This window comes from Myotis lucifugus, unplaced genomic scaffold, assembly GCF_000147115.1.
Source record: "Myotis lucifugus unplaced genomic scaffold, Myoluc2.0 scaffold_138, whole genome shotgun sequence".
Classification (NCBI taxonomy): Eukaryota; Metazoa; Chordata; class Mammalia; order Chiroptera; family Vespertilionidae; genus Myotis; species Myotis lucifugus.
This window is the reverse complement of record NW_005871186.1, coordinates 1,844,187-1,862,210: the sequence shown is the minus strand read 5'-3', so window position 1 is coordinate 1,862,210 and position 18,024 is coordinate 1,844,187. Positions and strand designations below refer to the sequence as shown.

The 18,024-nt window shown below is 40.6% G+C and overlaps 1 pseudogene; it reads left to right on the top strand.

Annotated features, from left to right (window-relative positions):
• The first annotated feature begins 11,538 nt into the window (after positions 1-11,538).
• On the top strand, positions 11,539-12,493 carry LOC102424527 (annotated as a pseudogene).
• Positions 12,494-18,024: the final 5,531 nt, after the last annotated feature.

Here is an 18,024-nt window from a genome sequence, read left to right as displayed (position 1 = left end):
GGCCACTGGAATTTTTCTTCCTGTTTTCTACTTCCACAGGGCCCTCCCAGAAAATATCTAATGTGAGATGAATTATAGTATTCAAATTCAACCTCTAATCATTCACCTGGGAGGATTAACCCTTGATCCCATTTCTAGAACTTAAAAGAAATTAGAAAATTAGCCTAGTATGCATTGTGAAACATTATAAATGATTTCTGTCCTCGGGGTGCTCAGAAAATCATTGGGTGATCAGGACATTAAATAGCAATAGAGCTAATATCACAAGGCAGATTTCATTAAATAATTGCGTAGACAAAGAGCTTCTTATGGTCTTTGTATGGTCAAGAACAGCTTTATAGAAGGTGGAGGTCCTTGCCTAATTCAAATATTAACCAAAAACATTCACTCTCTTCTTATTTCCTCCCAACTCAAGCTGCACTCTTAATTATGAAAGGAGAGTCTTTAGCCTGAAATGTCAAGTTTGGCTGTATAAACAATAATTAAGCATGGCATCTTTTAATAATTCACTTCCCTCCAAGTTCTATAGCAGGAGTTCCATTGTTCCTTATTTAACATTCAGAAATCTCACCATGAAGCCCTACCTCTAGCTAACTTGAGAACATGAGGAGGTCCATTGTTCTTCTCCCTCACCTAGCTTTAGTTTAGCTTCCATATCTAGATGCTTCTACCTTCACCGACTTTCCTCTCCAGCATTCATGACATTCAGAAAAAGCAATAGTCCACTCCCACCTGATTGCAAGGCTGACCTCTGAACTTCATACCATTCTTTTTCCTCCTGCTATCCTTTATCTTTCTCTTTTTTTCCCTTTGATCATTATTTCCTTTGAAAATGCTTAATAAATTTGTTTCCCAAAATTTAGACCTATGCTCCCTTCTCTATTTTTTCAATTCCTATCTAAAAAAATTTCTTCTGAGGATTAATTTAGATAATCTTTTAAAACACTTAGCACAATGAATGAATGAATGAATGAATAAAAAATGTGGTATCTATACACAATGAATATTATTCAGTCATAAAAAGAAGGAAATCCTGCCATTTGAAACAACATGAATGGACTTTTAGGGCATTGTGCTAAGTGAAATAATTTAGACAAAGAAAGACAAATATGTATGATGTCACTTATATATGAAATCTACAAAAAACTAACTCATTGAAACAGAAAACAGATTGGAGATTGCCAGGAGTTAGGGAAAATGAGTGAAGATGGTCAAAGGGTACAAATTTCCATTTACAAGATAAATAAGTTTTGGGAATGGTAATGTATGGTATGTTGACTATAGTTAACAATATTGTATTGTATATTAGAAAGTTGCTTTTTAAAAAAAGTAGATCTTAAAGTTTTCATCACCAGAAAAAAAATGTGACTATATAAGGTAATGGATGTTAACTAAACTTGTAGTGATCATTTGGTAATATATACCTATATCAAATCATGATGTTGTATACCTTAAACTAATACAATGTTATTGTCAATTATATCTCAATGAAACTGAACATTTTTTCTTAATATTTAAATTAAAAAATTGATTAACACAAATCTAGAGCATTAAAAAGTGCTTAGTAAATGTGATTACTCTTTTCAATTAAGAAAACTAAAGTTTAGGTTACTTACTGACAATGTCCTGAATGTAAATGTCAGTGTCACATGTGCTCCACGATCAGTTCAAATCCAGCATGTTCAAGTTAAATAAAACTCTCATTACCATGCTATAGAGCGGAAAGCTTTAGAATGTTGGGCCCAAGTGATGATTTTGCCATCAGTCTACCAGCAGAAACTGACATTATTCACTGGTATTTTTAATGTTTTAGTTCCTCACCTATAAGTAAAGAAAATAATTATACTTCCCCTGATCATCTTACTGAGTTTCATTGTGAAGAAAGATGAAATCACATATAAAAATAGAACTTGAAAACTGTAAAACATTGTACCAAAACTATTTTTATTACTATCTTCCTCCCCTTGCACAAACCTGTCCTCTTTTCTAAAATTTTGTTTTGATTAACATTAACATGATCCTGTAATCCTTGGCTTTATATCTTCTTCCATCTAATACCCCTTAATTCTATTCCCGTTCACAGCACAACTTGTTAAAAACTTTGACAGTATTCAACTTCTTCATTTCTCACTTAATTTCCAGTCCTTTCCAATCTAGCTTCCATTTCCACTACGCTCCTTAGACTGATCTTGTCATCACTTCTTTTTTCCCTCACTCTCTCCTTTTCTTTTTTATTCTCTCTTATTCTCATACTTCTCTGGGTGTTCTCTCCTATTCTTCTTGGCTTTTTTACCATGTCTGTTCAAAGAATTCCCAAATGTATAGCTTCTCTGAGTTCCAGACTAGTATATCCTGTTGCCTATTACATATTTCCTTTTAGATGTTCTGTGGTCATCTCAAACAAATTACAGCCCATACAGAAATCTTACCTCCCCACATACTATTTCCTCCCATGCCTTATCTATCTCAGTACATATTACTGCCACCCATCCTGCAGCAACTGAGATCAGAAATTCAGGGATACTCCTTCATTTAATCCCTCCCTCTTCCTTCATTTCCAGTTCATTAGCAAATCTTATCAATCTGGGGGGAAAAAAGTGTCATTCCCTATTCATTTCCTTTCCCCTCCCAACATTCTTTTTAAATCACCATCATCTTTCTTCCAGTCTACAAAAGTCTCCAGACTGATCTTTGTGGTCTGAATCTTGGCCCCTCTATAATCTATTCTCTATACTATAACCAAAGAGATCATTTATATGTAAAGACAAATTATATTATGCCAGATCTTACCCAAGACCTTCATGGAATTACCATTGTACTTGAGGATGGAATCCACCTTGATTTACAAGTGTCTGCATGGGCTGGTCCCTACTCACTTTTCACCCTCATCCCTTCTCACCTCTCTTCATTATACTCCAGTCACACAGCCTTCTGCCAGATGCTAGACCTCCTGGAGCTCTGTCTCAGTCAATAATGATGCCCCTGACTGTGCCCCCTGAGTTTTCCACGCTGTTCTTCTCCTCTCTGTGCTCTTTGTGTCTTCGCAAATTCACATCATCTCTTACCTTTATCACTATAAATGCCTCCTCTTTAGTTTCCACGCACACACTCTCAATCCATCCACTGCAATGTGACAGACAACATATGTTATTTCCCTATTGAAAACCACTTATGAGATCTCATTGCTACAAAATAGAAGACTACTCAACATGCTTACAAACTTGTTCCTGCCTAAATTATTTATCTCACCTCGTACCATCTCTCTAAATATTTATCCTATGTTCGGCCACATTAGATTCGCTGCCACTTCCTAACGCAGCCATGCTTGTAGCTCATACAATTTATCTGGAATGCTTTCCTCTGTCCCCTTCCTTACCTTGCCAAGCTTGTGCCCCGTCTTCATGAAACCTTCTCGGACTCATCCAGGAGGATTTTCTCAGTGTTTCAATGAGGACTTGTTAATATACTAAATTAAGTAAGGAGAGTATGATCTGTGTTGCCAATGCATGTGTCTGTTCATTTATAGGACTATGAGTTACTCATTTCTAAATTCATAGACTCGGCTGAACATGGTTGGTGTTCAAAAGTGCTTTTTAAACGAATGCGTAAATGACTCCATTCCTGCAGAAACTTTCTTCTCTCCTACTGTTGCATAATACACCACCGTCAGATTCAAACAGAGACTTATGGGTATCTCCCAATTTTAGACACTTGCACAAATAGAAAGTGTATAAAATTCTGTTGATCTCTTAACCAACCAAAGGACTTGTATGCATGCATATAAGCATAACCAATGGACACTAGACACTGGCGGGTAGGGGAGGCCGGGGGAAGGTCAAGGGGGGAAAAAAGGAGACATATGTAATATTTTTTGTAATACCTTAAGCAATAAAACAAAATTTCAAAAAAAAGAAAGTGTATAAAATTCTTTCATCAATTTTATTTACTTAGATCAGAATAAAAGCCCTCTTCATTGTAGAAACGTCTTCTCCAACTCTAATGTATATCTGTCAATTTTCTCTAGGACTTAGCATTGGGATGGACAACATGCAAGTCCCACAACAGGGCTGTGGTTTTCTATTTACTGCCACTAATATCCATAGCAACAACCATGTAGAAACTTGTTAAGTATTTCTTGAATAAATGAATGAATGTCCTCTTAAATATGCTGTCACTTTATCCTAAGTCAATGTGCTTCTCCAATTCCAAACAGGTGTCTCCTCTTCCTGAATATCCCTGTACAACTCTCTTACTTCCTGTGTGTTCCTGCTGAACATCCCTGGCCCTCAGTTTATTGACCCCTACACCTCAATCTCACAGCTGGCCTATTCTGTTTAAAATTCCAAATAACCCCTCAACCTCCTTTCTTTCCGGGTTCAACTAAAATATATCTCTAGTTCCATTTACAACTCAACTCTGCTTATCTGGTCTCCTGCCCCAACTCCCTTCACCCTGCCTGCATGAGTGTTTGTCCAGTCCTTACATGTCATTGTCCTGTTTTTGTTTCCTGCCTTCACAGTCAAGATATCAGAAAATGACAAAAGGAAGCTTGAGTCATTTTTTTTTTCAGATAGGAAGGGAGAGGGAGAGAGAGATAGAAACATCAGTGATGAGAGAGAATCATTGATCAGCTGCCTCTTGCACGTCTCCTATTGGGGATCGGGCCCGAAACCTAGGCATGTGCCCTTGACTGGAATCAAACCCGAGACCATTCTGTCTGCAGGCCAACGCTCTATCCACTGAGCAAAACCGGTTACTTATTTCTTGGTCTCCCCAAAAAGTACATATGACTCCATACCTAGTGAGTGTTTAGTCAGTACTGTAAACTATTCAGTAGACCACACCTTCATCCTGAAAAGACCTTAGAATGGTGTATTTGGGAAACTGAGCCCTCAAATTGTCATGGGGGATGTTAGTAGCAGATCTAGAACAAATTTTCCATCTCCTAACTCCTACACCAGGATTCTGTCTATAGAACCATACTGTAAAAATAAAGCTGGTTGTTGCTGAAACCTGATCTGTCCCTTCCATCTCCCTATTTCAGGTTTCCATCTTTTTCCCCCTGGACTATCACAGCAGCTATGACTGAGGTGGAGTCAGAATGTGAAGTAGGAATGAAGCAAGCAGGACTTACAGGAAGAATGTGACTAACCCGGTCTGGGTAGTTTAGCTAAGGCTTTCCTAAGGTGGCCCCTCATACACAACATAGGAGCACAGGCCTGGGAGGCAGAAAATAATTTCTTGTAATAATGGTGGGATCTGAAACTTGTAGAAGATAAAGTACTTGAGGAGGACAGAAAGAAGTTCTTCTGTTAGATTCAGACAGACAAGGATGAGAATTATAGAAAACAAGAGAATCAGGAGGTGAGGTAATGCCTGAGACCAGGGTAAATTGGTTGGACATGAGAGGTACATGAGAGATAGACTCTGCCTTGTGCACTCTGGACTCACCCCCACAACCTAGCCTATTTCCATCAACCATTAAATATACTCTTTTCTTACTGAAGCTCCACTCAGCCTTTGGGGACTTCCCTTAGTGATTACTATTTTCAGTCCGATTTCTATCATTATCCTGGTTATTCTAGTTTTATCTGCCAACCTCAGCTCACATGGCCTCTTTCCTTGACTGTGCCACTGTTCTAGGCCCTTGGTAGCTGGTTGATCTCACATAAGTACCCCTCCCTGGTCTACTCACCCTTCATCCCATTTGTGCCAATTCCCTTACTGCTCCCTGTGTACTCCTGGTCTACCTCTACTACCACTGGCCCAGTGTGCTCTCACCTCTCAGTGTGATGCTCAGTTCATTTTCTGTAGGCTTCAGAGAATGCTGGTACAGTTTCCCCCTCAGTGAGAGGAGGGCGGGAAAGACAGAGGTGGAAAGGGAAGATCTGGCTATATCCTCACAATCAGCTAGTCTTCTCCCCAAAGGAAAAAAAAAACAGCAGGTTCTCTCCATGAAGAATATCCTTAAAAGGCCCCATGATGGGCCTGGTTTCTTCTCTGGGGATGACTTTAGGGAACTTCTCCATGCCGGTCTCCAGTCTTTTGGGGTTCTGGCCCCTGGATTTCTATAGACCCTACTCCCTCGCCATTATGTGGCATTCAATCATGTGTCCCTTGAGGCAGAGTGTAGTCTGGTTTCAGTAATTACTTTGCCTCTCACCACCCTCGCCTTCCTCCCCTGTAAAACCTACTGAGAAATGGAGTCTCCTTAGAATATGCAAACAAATGCCTGCTGTGTGTGTTTGGGGTTTTTTTGTTTTTAATTTATGATTTATTAAAGTATAGCTGATATACAACATTATATTAATTCCAGTATACAGCACAGTGGTTTGACATTTATATACCTTATGCTGTGAATACCACAATAAGTCTAATAACCACCTGTCACCCAAGTCATTACAATACTATTTCTTCTTACTCTGTTTTTATAGAACTTTTCAATACCTATTTTTATATATTATTTTTAAATGAGCAATAGAAATTCCATGAGAACAAAGACTTAATCTTCTTTCTTCACTGCTACATTCCTAGTACTTAGAGAAATGCTGGCACATAAGAGGTGTTCAGTAATATTCTGTTGAGTAAATATTGTTGGTTGAGCAAAAATCTGCCCAATGGTATCACAAGTTAACAATGAGGAGCCATGCACAGCCCCGAGCCCCATCAAGACAACAGAGATCCTAGGTTTGGCTCTAAGCACTGTGGTAATGGCAGAAAATTTTAAGAGTCATCTCATTTCTCTGCTATTGTCACTTATTCCCTCTATTAGAATCTGTCTTATCTCTGGAAGGTCTAAATGGGGGATGGCCAAAACTCAGCACTCCTAAAATTTAATTATTATAGTATCATTCCTCCATGCTCTCCAGGGAATGTATGTGTTTAAAGAACAAAGCTTCCACCTTCCTCTCTATCCTCCAAGCCATGCCATCCTCCACTGGTTCTTCCCTCCATCACCTGCATGCATTGAAAGCTCTCTAATACAAGAAACTTTTCTATTATTTGTATCTCCAAGACAGGGCCAGATACATATTAAGTCATCAATATATGTTTGTTGACTTACTGGCTATCTGAAATCAAGCTTGTCTGCCTGGCCTACATTTGATCAAAATCCCATCTGCTTATTCAACAGCTTTCTCCCAAAACCTAACATCATCATGACCTTTGAAGCATTATCAGAGAGATGAATTCACCTGGTGTCTGCCTTTACAAAGCCCATTGTGTAGAAAGCTAACTGAAAGATAATGTACTGATAGTAACAACAAAAATCTATTAGAGACTTGCTATGTTCCAGGCACTGTATTAAAGATCTTATATGTAATATCTCATGACAACCCTCCCCATTTTGTAGGTAGGGAACAAGAGGCTAAGAGCTGTTACTTAACCCACCGAAGGTCACACCAATAAGATTTAAAGTGGGCAGTATCACAAAAACAGTATCTGATAAGATGCTGTGTGGACAAGAGAAGAGAGAGAACATGTGATGGTGACTCGGAGTATCAGAGAAGACTCATGAAAGTGCTAACTTTGAACTGGGCTTTAATGGTTCCAAGAACATGCCCATAATCTCTTTCCTACCATGTTGTACACATGTTGTCTTCTGTCCTTTGTGCGCCCCTTCCTCCAAGCTCACCTTAAACTTCTATACCCTAAATTCTCAACTGACTTTTATAGAGCTAACCACTTCCCTTCTTAATGCGCCTTTGTGTCTTTTTTGTATCATTGAATTGTAATTAATTTGCATCTGTCTGCCTGTCCTCCAAACCAGGCTGTGACCTCCTTAAGAACAGTGGCATCACCCTTCAACTCTATGCCCTAACATCTAGCATCGTCCTTTGCATATAACAGATGTTCAATCAGTGATCATTGAATTAGATAAAATAAAAATTCTGCTTTTTATTGAGAGGTTAGCATAGACCAGGCAACATGGTAAATGCCTTGCATATATCATCTCATTTAATATTCATTGCCTCTCCTTTTATAGATGAAGAACTAGAATTCAGAGAAGTAGCTTGCCCAAAAGAAACAGAAAAGAAAATATTTTTGACAGAGGGGAGGGGATAGGGGAAAAAAAGCAAAATATTCTAAACTGTGTTTCTATGCCAAAAAGCCTTTAGAATTATTTGTGCTCTCCACCTTCCTCCTTCTTAGCCACATTGAACTTTCAGAGTAAATCTTCTCTGCTATCCTATCCTTCCTGCCTATCCTATCATGGCCCAAATTTCCTAGCTTCAATTTTCTACCTCTTCCTACCATCCCAGAGGTCCTTTTATTGATTTTGTCCCCAGAGAATTTTTATTCTCCGCTAGGGCTCTAATCACAGGTTAAATACTCCAGCTCTCTTGGTCCCCACACTCTAAACCCTGCAGTACCTAAGACTCCACTACCACTCCCTGCCCCAGACCTGGTAAGTCTGTCTGTCTCTTCAACCCTATCATAGACGCACTATGATCAGACCAAAGACCTGATGCCGCTAAGATAACCTTCTCACAGAGGTGGTCTCCACTTCAGATAAAGGGGCTTACAAGTGAATCATACTTTTTGATCACTGTTATGTGCTATGTAGTGCCATTGCTCCTCAGATACGTCTCCTAGAATAATTCCTCATGGTAGCCTCTACAGTAGGAATTAATCTCTCCAGGTCACAGATGAGGAAGCAGGTTGAGAGAGGTTAGGTGACTTGACAGATCACATAGCTGGTGAGTTAGTAGAGCTGGGATTTGAATCAGGCTGCCCTTCATCTTCCATAAATGAGTGTTGAGTTCTTGGCAGGTAGCTTCCAGATGCTCAGGAGCAGCTCCATTGATGAAGAACATGCTCCTTTCCAGGTACTTGAGCTCCTATTCGTATATACAGTGGTGGCAAATGTAGGTTTACAGTTGTAAGTACACGAAACACAGAGTTTATTCTTGTATTATTTATTTAATATTTATTAATATTATGAACCTACTTTTGCCCTGTATTTTAGGTAAGGCCTTTATTACACCAAATGCTAAGTTAATTCAGAACAAAGAGAGGTGAAGGGTATAAAAGTAGCTATTCTGGACAAGTCATCTGGAAGAGGCTGGAGTCTCTCCTTGCCTGATCTCCAGAGGGGGTGAGTCAGAAGAAAACAGCAGTAGGGTGTAGCAGAAGAGGGTTCTGGAAGAGTTTCTAGTAGCTGGAAGAGTCTCTAGTGATTCACCTTTACCATGGAGAGGGTTCTGTAGCCATGCCAGTCACCTTCCAGCCCACAGCTCAGAGATCATTGAATTAAACAGAAGTGGCAAGGGTTCCTTTGAACACTTGTGATGATAGCCCACCTCCTACCTTGCATCATTTCCCAGTGCCCTACAATCTTCTTCTCCCAGACATTTTTTCATGAGCTCTAACTTAAATATAAGTGAGAGGGCCAGGAAGTGAGAACCTCAAGGCCTTCACCTTGGCCTTGATCTCTTTCCTGGAATATTAGAACACTATGCTCAACATATGCTTTTCCAACTTCATTTTCTCCATTTGTGCAAATGGGACTGAGGCAAGATGAACTTTAAGGTCATTTTGTTGGGTAACTCCAGAGATAGAATAAAAGTTTTTTGAGTGGCAGCTCAGGGACTGAGGAAACTTGATTCAATTATTTAAAGGCTAAGTGGGAGAAGAAAAGAGAAAGAAGAAAGCAAGGCTGTCTCATTTATGGCTGGATTATTCAGCTCTCCATTTTCCCCCCCCCAAAGAAAGAGCCTAAAGCATGGACACTCCTAAAACAATTTATTACCTAAATGTACCTGTCTTCTGAGTACAGCCCTTGTTCATGCATTTGCACAGAAATGTATGTAGACAATCACATGCTTATTCAAACACATAGTGTGCTCATTCATAGAATGGACCATTTTTACATATATTATTTCCCCAAGATCCCCACATCCTATTCAGTTTTTCTTTTCTTGACCCTTTGGCCACCACCAAAGCTAAAATCCCCTCAGGATATGTTTGGGCCCAGGCTGAATGATGGAAACTCAGGAAGGGAAATAGCACAGAAGAGAAAATAGGAAACACATGGAAGACGGAATGATGAGACAAAAAGGGACAGGTGGCTTGTTCAATATTCCACAGCCATAGTCGGCACTGAGATGGAAAAGCAGGCCTCCTGGTCCGAGCTCCTTCCTTTCTTCCTGCCTCTATCTCTCTGGGTACGAATAGGTGATGCAAGGGTTTTCAAGGAGTATTGCAGCTTAAGGTAAAGGATACAAATGGGCCATCTCCAGAGGGACCAATTAGTCAGCTATCTGTGTCCCAACTAGCAACTAGAACACAGTCACATTTCATTCTATTAGAAACCAGTGTAAGAAAGCTCCATTTCTCTCTCTCTCTCTCTCTCTCTCTCTCTCTCTCTCTCTTCTCTTCTCTTCTCTCTCTTATGTCTATTTCTTATTCTTCTTTCCTCTTCATCCTCATCTCCTCTCCCCTCTAATTTCCCCATCTTAAATTTTCTTACTAATCTCCCCTCTTTTTCAAATTCTCAATCATTGGCTGTCTAGTGGATAAGAGAAAAATGAGAAAGTACATGTAGGTGAAGGAAGATCAGGGGATATAGAGAATATAGATAATGGACACATAGAAGGGGTGGAGATGTGTAGAAGCTCAGTACTATCATTTGACCAAGGTTAGTCTCCATATTTGCTTACAGTGAGTGGTTCTGCTCCCAATTATTAAAATTTGCTTATCTCCTCTTTCTTTCATGTACCTTTGATTTCTATAAGAAAGGATACTTCATATGCAATCATCTCTTAATAACTTTATCAAATTACATATTATGGCCAAATCAGCCTGACACCTAACATAGGCCAATTCTGCATGACCTCACCTGGTTCTACCAGCATCCATACTGGACACCTAAGGCGAGAATGGAATCCTAGTACTAACATGAGCCTAGGAATCTTATGGCTGTAGCAGGCTACAAGAGATTCAACTCCTCAACATGTGCTTTGCTGTTCCTGGTCAGAACCCAGGTTCTGAGCCTCATCTATGAGTAACCATGGACTCAGTGACTTGAAACACCCATCCAAAATCTCCCTGTTTTCCTTTCTCTTCTCTTCCGTTCTGATCTTTCCATCTTGAAAAGTAGCCACATTTTAGTCTTTCATCCAGTCTTCCTGAAGTTTGATAATTACATTACCCTTACATTGCCAGATGATTCAGAAGAAAATAAAGGCAGAAGAGGATTCATAGGCAGAAAGAAGAAAGCTCTAAGAGTTCCTAGCCCTCATCTTTACCACGGAGAGGATTCTACAACCATGACATCACTGAATTAGACACAAGTGTAAAGGACTCCCTGGAGCCCTAGTAAAGATAACTTCCCTTCCTGCCTTGCATCATTTCCCACTGCTCTACAATCTTCTCGTCCTGGATGTTTCTCATGCGGTATAATTCAAATATTTCCTGCTACTATTTCCGTTTCAGCCACAGCATAAGAATAAATCCCAATACCTTCATCTGTCAAGACTTCCTATGGCTAAGAGTAAGACAGTAAGGTCTTCTACACTACCCAACCTTGACCTGGCCATGCAGTTCGCAAACCACAGCCATCAGAACCCAAACTCCTTCCTGCTCGTGGGAATTCCTGGGCCTGGAGGCATCCCACTTTTGGATTGCATTTCCCTTCTGCTCCATGTATACCCTGGCAGTGCTCGGCAACATGATGTTTGCTCCTGGTGGTGCGCTCAGAGCCTGCACTCCCCCAGCCCATGTCCCTGTTCCTATGCATGCTGTCCATCATTGACCTGGTGCTCTGCACTTCCACTGTGCCCAAGCTCCTTGCACTTTTTTGGCCAAATGCTGCTGAGATTGCCTTTGAAGCCTGTGCTGCTCAGATGTTCTTTATCCATGGCTTCTCAGCTGTAGAATCTGGTATCCTGCTAGCAATGGCCTTTGACCGTTACTTGTCCATTTCCAGCCCACTGCACTACGGGTCATTACTGCCGCCAGAGGCTGTGGGCAAGCTGGGGGCTGCTGCTGTGTTTCGTGGCTTGGGGCTCATGACTCCACTCACCTGCTTGCTGGCAAGGCTGAGCTACTGTAGCCGAGTGGTGGCCCACTCTTACTGTGAACACATGGCTTGTGGTGAAAGCTGGCTTTGTGGGGGCACACCAGCCAAAACAACATCTATGGCATCACTGCTGCCACACTGGTGGTGGGCACTGACTCCATCTGCATTGCTGTCTCCTATGCACTCATCCTCCGGGCTGTGCTAGGCCTCTCCTCTAAGGAGGCAAGAGCTAAGACCTTTGGCACCTGTGGCTCCCACCTTGGTGTCATTCTTCTCTTCTATACACCGGGGCTCTTCTCATTCTACACACAGCGCTTTGGCCAGCATGTGCCCCGGCACATCCACATCCTCCTGGCTGACCTCTACCTCGTTGTGCCACCCATGCTCAACCCCATCATCTATGGCATGAAGACCAAACAGATCCGGGATGGGACTCTCCGACTGCTGAAGTGGGGCACTGCACAGTCATAAAGTCTTCAACCCCACCCTGGAACCCTAGCCTCTTCCCTTAATCCTTGGGAAAGATGTTTAAGAGACCAGTGAAACTTAAATGTCAAACTCTGTCTTCCTAGCACAGGAACTTGTTGATATCAAGGATGTTACTCTAAATAAAGCTATTGTACAGTGACTTTTTTTAGTTGCAGTCTTCATGGCCTTTTAATACAAGAAGAATTACACCATGTGGCCACAATCATTGCACTCTCTCCTCCTTTCATTTTGGTCCAGCTGATCCATTATAACATGTTCTGTTCTGTTGTCATCTTTTCAAGCTCACCTGTTCTCCTCATCTGAGGGTCAATTTCAGGATCCTCTGGGTTTTTGGTCCTTTCTGACACCTGCTCTTTAAGCATTCTTCCAGCAGGATTAAGGGTCTAAGCCAGGGGTGGGCAAACTTTTTGACTCGAGGGCCACAATGGGTTCTTAAACTGGACTGGAGGGCCGGAACAAAAGCATGGATGGAGTGTTTGTGTGAACTAATATAAATTCAAAGTAAACATCATTACATAAAAGGGTACGGTCTTTTTTTTTTTAGTTTTATTCATTTCAAATGGGCCAGATCCGGCCCGTGGGCTGTAGTTTGCCCACGGCTGGTCTAAGCCTTTCTCAGAACATCACTTTTCTCTATTTTGTAACTACAATAGACCTAGGACCAACATTATATCCTATTGAGAAAAGTGATTAGATAGGCTTAAACAAGTTATTGCTACTAATAAATTCTTTGAAGCAATGGGTAGCAATGAGTAAGATGACTTACCTAGGCCATCTTAAAATCATAAAACAGATACTAAAGGTCCTGGTGACTAGAATCAGAAGAATGTCCTTGTGCAGTAGGCTAGGACAACCTACATTCAGTTTTGCCAAGAAATGGAGACAGTTGCAAAAGTCATAAGAGTGGTATACAGAGTTCTGACCCACCCTAGAATACAAGGTCAGAAGAGGAAAAGACAGCAAAAGGGAAAAACTTATTAACTAAAAATCTGTGTAGAAATTTTATTATGTTGATACAATGTTTCTCAACTGAGGTTCACAGATCTCTGGTTTTCTCTGTACAGGAATACTAAGAAGCACACCATACAAACAAAGTCTATAATTTTCTTTGCATGTGAGTTATTTTCTCTAGAGCCAGGTATTGTACTTCTCCACTTACACTATTCTAAGATATAACCTGGTTTGGAAGCAATGATCAATGATACGTGGATCTTGAAGAAAACATGAATGTTCTTGCAAAGCACCAGCTTGGGGTGAGGCAAAGAGGAACTGTGCTCTCTGGCAAGGTAAGGAAGGTGCTTCTGCCAGCCTGAAGAGTTCAGAAAAACATTGAAGATTCAGTCGTTTGGGCTCATCCACCAAAATTTCTCATTTCTTGCTCTTAAGGACCCACACTTTTTCTGTCAGGGAATTTACTTCGACATACATGACCTGTAGATGCTAAACATTCAGTGTTCTTCATATTTCTGCCACCCTTAAAATCAGACCTGATACATAGCTATCTAATACATAAAGATAATAATAATAATAAATGCTCCCATCGATTGAGCTCAATAAAAATTATACAATTATTTGCATTTACCAATTGCCAGGAATTCAGTCTTTCCTTTACTCACTCATTTATTTTATACATAAATGGCTTACAGTATTTCAGCCCATTTGCATGGGTTAGACAAGTCAGGAGAAACAATGCCTTCCTGGTGCTTGCAATGAATAAGGAAGACAGGCATTGATCTAATAACTACACAAGTGGTTCTACCTAAAATTGGTTCTCTGCTGCTGGATTTGGTGCTCTATGTACATTATGTGGTTGAATCTTTACAACATCTCTGTGAGGTAGGTATTCACTTTATAAAGATGAGGAAATGGCCCTAGCTGGTTTGGCTCACTGGATAGAGCGTTGGCCTGTGGACTGAAGGGTCCTGGGCTCAATTCTGGTCAAGGGCATATGCCCAGGTTGCGGGTTCCATTGGCAGGAAGCAACCAATCAATGATTCTCTCTCATCATTGTTGTTTCTATCTCTCTCTCTCCCACTTCTTCCTCTCTGAAATCAATAAAAATATATTTTTTAAATAAAAATAAAGATAAGGAAATGGAGGTTCAGAGAAGATGAAATAAACTAAAAGTCACACAGCTTATTTAGGCCAAAGGTAAAATTTTGCTTAACACAGGTTTTCTGCATGGATGAGTGAAAGAGTCTGATTAAGTTAAAGATTAAGAGCAGGAGCCTTAGATTCATGTACATAGACTCTTTTTAAAACTAATGCCAAAACCTAAAAGCCACTGTATATTATGTCCTGACAATCTTTTAACTGGCTGAACTGGTAGTAAAACTTTTTAGAGACCATCTCAGAACTCCCCCTGTGTCAGGCTCAGATACTAGTTACTTGGGTCTGTGAGCAGAGGAAGGCATTATGGGACATACTGATGCATCTGTACCCTGAAGATAAAGTTGTGAGCACATGGATCCCAGGTCCCTTCCCCTTGACGTCAGTGCAGCTGTGGAATAACTAACAGTAAAGTGACAGGGATTAAGGGTGGACAAAGACATTCTAACTAACTAATCCTTTCTACTAGAGGAAAAGAGGAATAAATGGAGTGACAGTATACACACACAGGAATACCTACATGAAGAGAGAACAATTTTTATGTAGCACCCAAACACAATATAGTTTCCGGTACAGTTATATATGAAAAAAGCTGGGAAGTATATCCTTTAAAAGTTAGCAGTTATGCTCTAGCTCAGTGGTTCTCAACCTTCTGGCCCTTTAAATACAGTTCCTCATTTTGTGACCCAACCATAAAATTATTTTCGTTGCTACTTCATAACTGTGATGCTGCTACTGTTATGAATCGTAACGTAAATATCTGATATGCAGGATGGTCTTAGGCGACCCCTGTGAAAGGGTAGTTTGACCACCAAAGGGGTCGCGACCCACAGGTTGAGAACCGCTGTTCTAAGAGGAATTTTCCAGCCTCCGGGCCTGTATTCAATGTTTTTTGTTTTGTTTTAACTTCCCAAGTGTGCTTGTGGCCCCAAATGCCATCATGTCAGCCAAGGGTTTCTGATAGAGATTGGAGGACCCTCGGTGAAATGGACATGCTGGTTCCCTGGGTGGTATGTGAAGTTGACAGGGGGACCTGGATAAGATAGTTGCTTGTTCAGTCCAAGATTTATGGCCCTGAGGAGCTGTCTTTTCTAATTAGATCTCATCTTCAAAGTGGCTGGTTACCGGGAACCAATTCCAGCATGTCATAATTTCAAGAGTTTCATCAAAAGGTTGATGAGACTTGGGGACTCAACAGGGTTGAGTCACACCTGTAGTCACCTGTTGGGAATGGTTAAAGGCATTTCCCCAAACCTGAATAGGAAACTGATTGTGGCTGCCAGACAGTTAAAGGGCATCTTAATCTACATGTTATTGCCTCCTACTGGCCAAACACCTGAACAGCCGTAGGCCATTCCCCAAACTGACAAAGCTTCTGTACCCTTTGAAACCTTACCCGTTGAAGTGTATTATCTCCACCTTGCCTTAGGACAAATTGTGTTAATAAAAGCAAGGATCCTAGACAAGGAGGTAGTCTTCAGTTCCTTTAGCTGAAGGTCCTCTGACTCCCAATGCCTTTCAAAATTATATCTCGTCTCCGGACTCTTTATTAGTCTCTGAATTTCTATGCCATCTACGTATAGCCCCTTCTCCAGATTCCTGAACCCTTCTTGATGCTGGGACAAGAACCCCGGCAGCTGGTTAGATTGGATTTACTGAAAACTTGGTTGGCTAATATTAGACATAATATTCTAAAGAGGTAACTCTGAACTCACCATCTGTTGCCCTTGCTTCTTGGGCTCTAGGGGTAGGATCTGCGACCTTCAAACACACAGGGTTGGCAACGGCCTCTTTCTAGTTACTATAGATACAGGGTTCTGAGTTCCTTGAAATGCATTCTTTGGTTGCTAATGTAAATACATCTAATAGGGGAAACAACCTTTCCAACTAAACTTGAGTAGTTGTTTTTACCAGGAATATTCCTATTTCAATTCTTCTAGAAATGTTATATGTTCTTTAGGACTAAGCAGGCCAAGAGCAATGCTAGTGATGAAGTGAGACATCCTTCAATTTCTGGGTAAAAATCCCCCTCGAAGTCTGGAAGCAGTTTTGGACAAAGCTTCACACAAAAATTAGCTCCTTGCTGAGCTGCACCCTTAGAAACAGACTTCTTGACCATATAAATCTTACCTTGTCCACAAAGTCTCTGACATCCAACCTCACCTCATTCCATTGAAGTTTACCAACTGCTTGTTATCCCCACAGGGCTCAGGCATTCCGATTTCCCAGTCCTCTCCCTCCCTGGGGATCAGCCTTCATCTTCTCTACTCATTTATTTAACAATATATGTTAAGTACCTAGTATATGGTAGGTGCTGTTCTTAAAGCTGGGGACACATCAGGGAATAAAATAGTCCCTGAATCCTGGGTTTCATGGAGCTTACATCCTAGCAGATCACCTGCATTGGAAATGAGTGGCTATTCCACCTTTACCATTGATGCTTGAGAAACCAGCTCTATCCAGAAGTTATACTGAATAGCTTTCTTAGGCTTGGCAGTGTCAAATTTTATCTCTAGTTCAAAATAGAGACACAGGGAGGCAAGTTGGAAGACTGGTGAAAAAAGTGAAGAGAGTGATAAGTAAAGATTAGTAGTTACAAATTATCAGGGATGTAAAGTACAGCATAAGGATTATAGACAATAATATTATAATAACTATATATGGTGCCAGGTGGGTAATGGAAATATCAAAGGGAATATTCGTAAAGTATATGATTGCCTAACCACTATCCTTTACACCTGAAGCTAATACAAAATAATATTGAATGTAAATGGTAATTTAAAAAAAGAAAAAGAAATAGAGGCACATATGAAGAGAACCAGGAGAAAACTACCACCCCCTAAACTGCAAATAAGTGCTTGATAAATTCTGCATCTACCATGTTGTCCTGTGAGTTTCCCACCACCCACTCCCTTTTTCTACTTCTTGGTATGTGAGATGGTTTATATTAAATTTGGAAGAAGAAGGCCAGTGTTAAGGTAAATATAGTCTATTTATACATAATAGGAATACAGTTCTTCCTTAGGCTTAAAAATTAAATGTTCGGGGGGTGGGGGCTGGTAATCCAGGTGGAAAAGAAGAGAGGTACCTGCACAAAAAGATATGCACATGCATCCTCACAGTTAGTGCGGTTAAGTCCCCCTGGCAAGGAGAAGTTACAGTATATATGAGACTGAAAGAGTTCAGCTCTAATCAGATAGAGCAATGAGAAGATTATCAAGATGATACTTTGATGTACTTTCCAATGGTCTCAGTCCCCAAAAACTGTAATTATAGAAACTGATCGTGCCACACAAAGGACTCAACAGTTGGAGCTGATTCATTAAAAACCCCTAAAATTTAAATCTTCACAACCAATCCTCCTCCACCCCAAGACCTGGGTTGACCTGGGTCCTTTTGCTGTT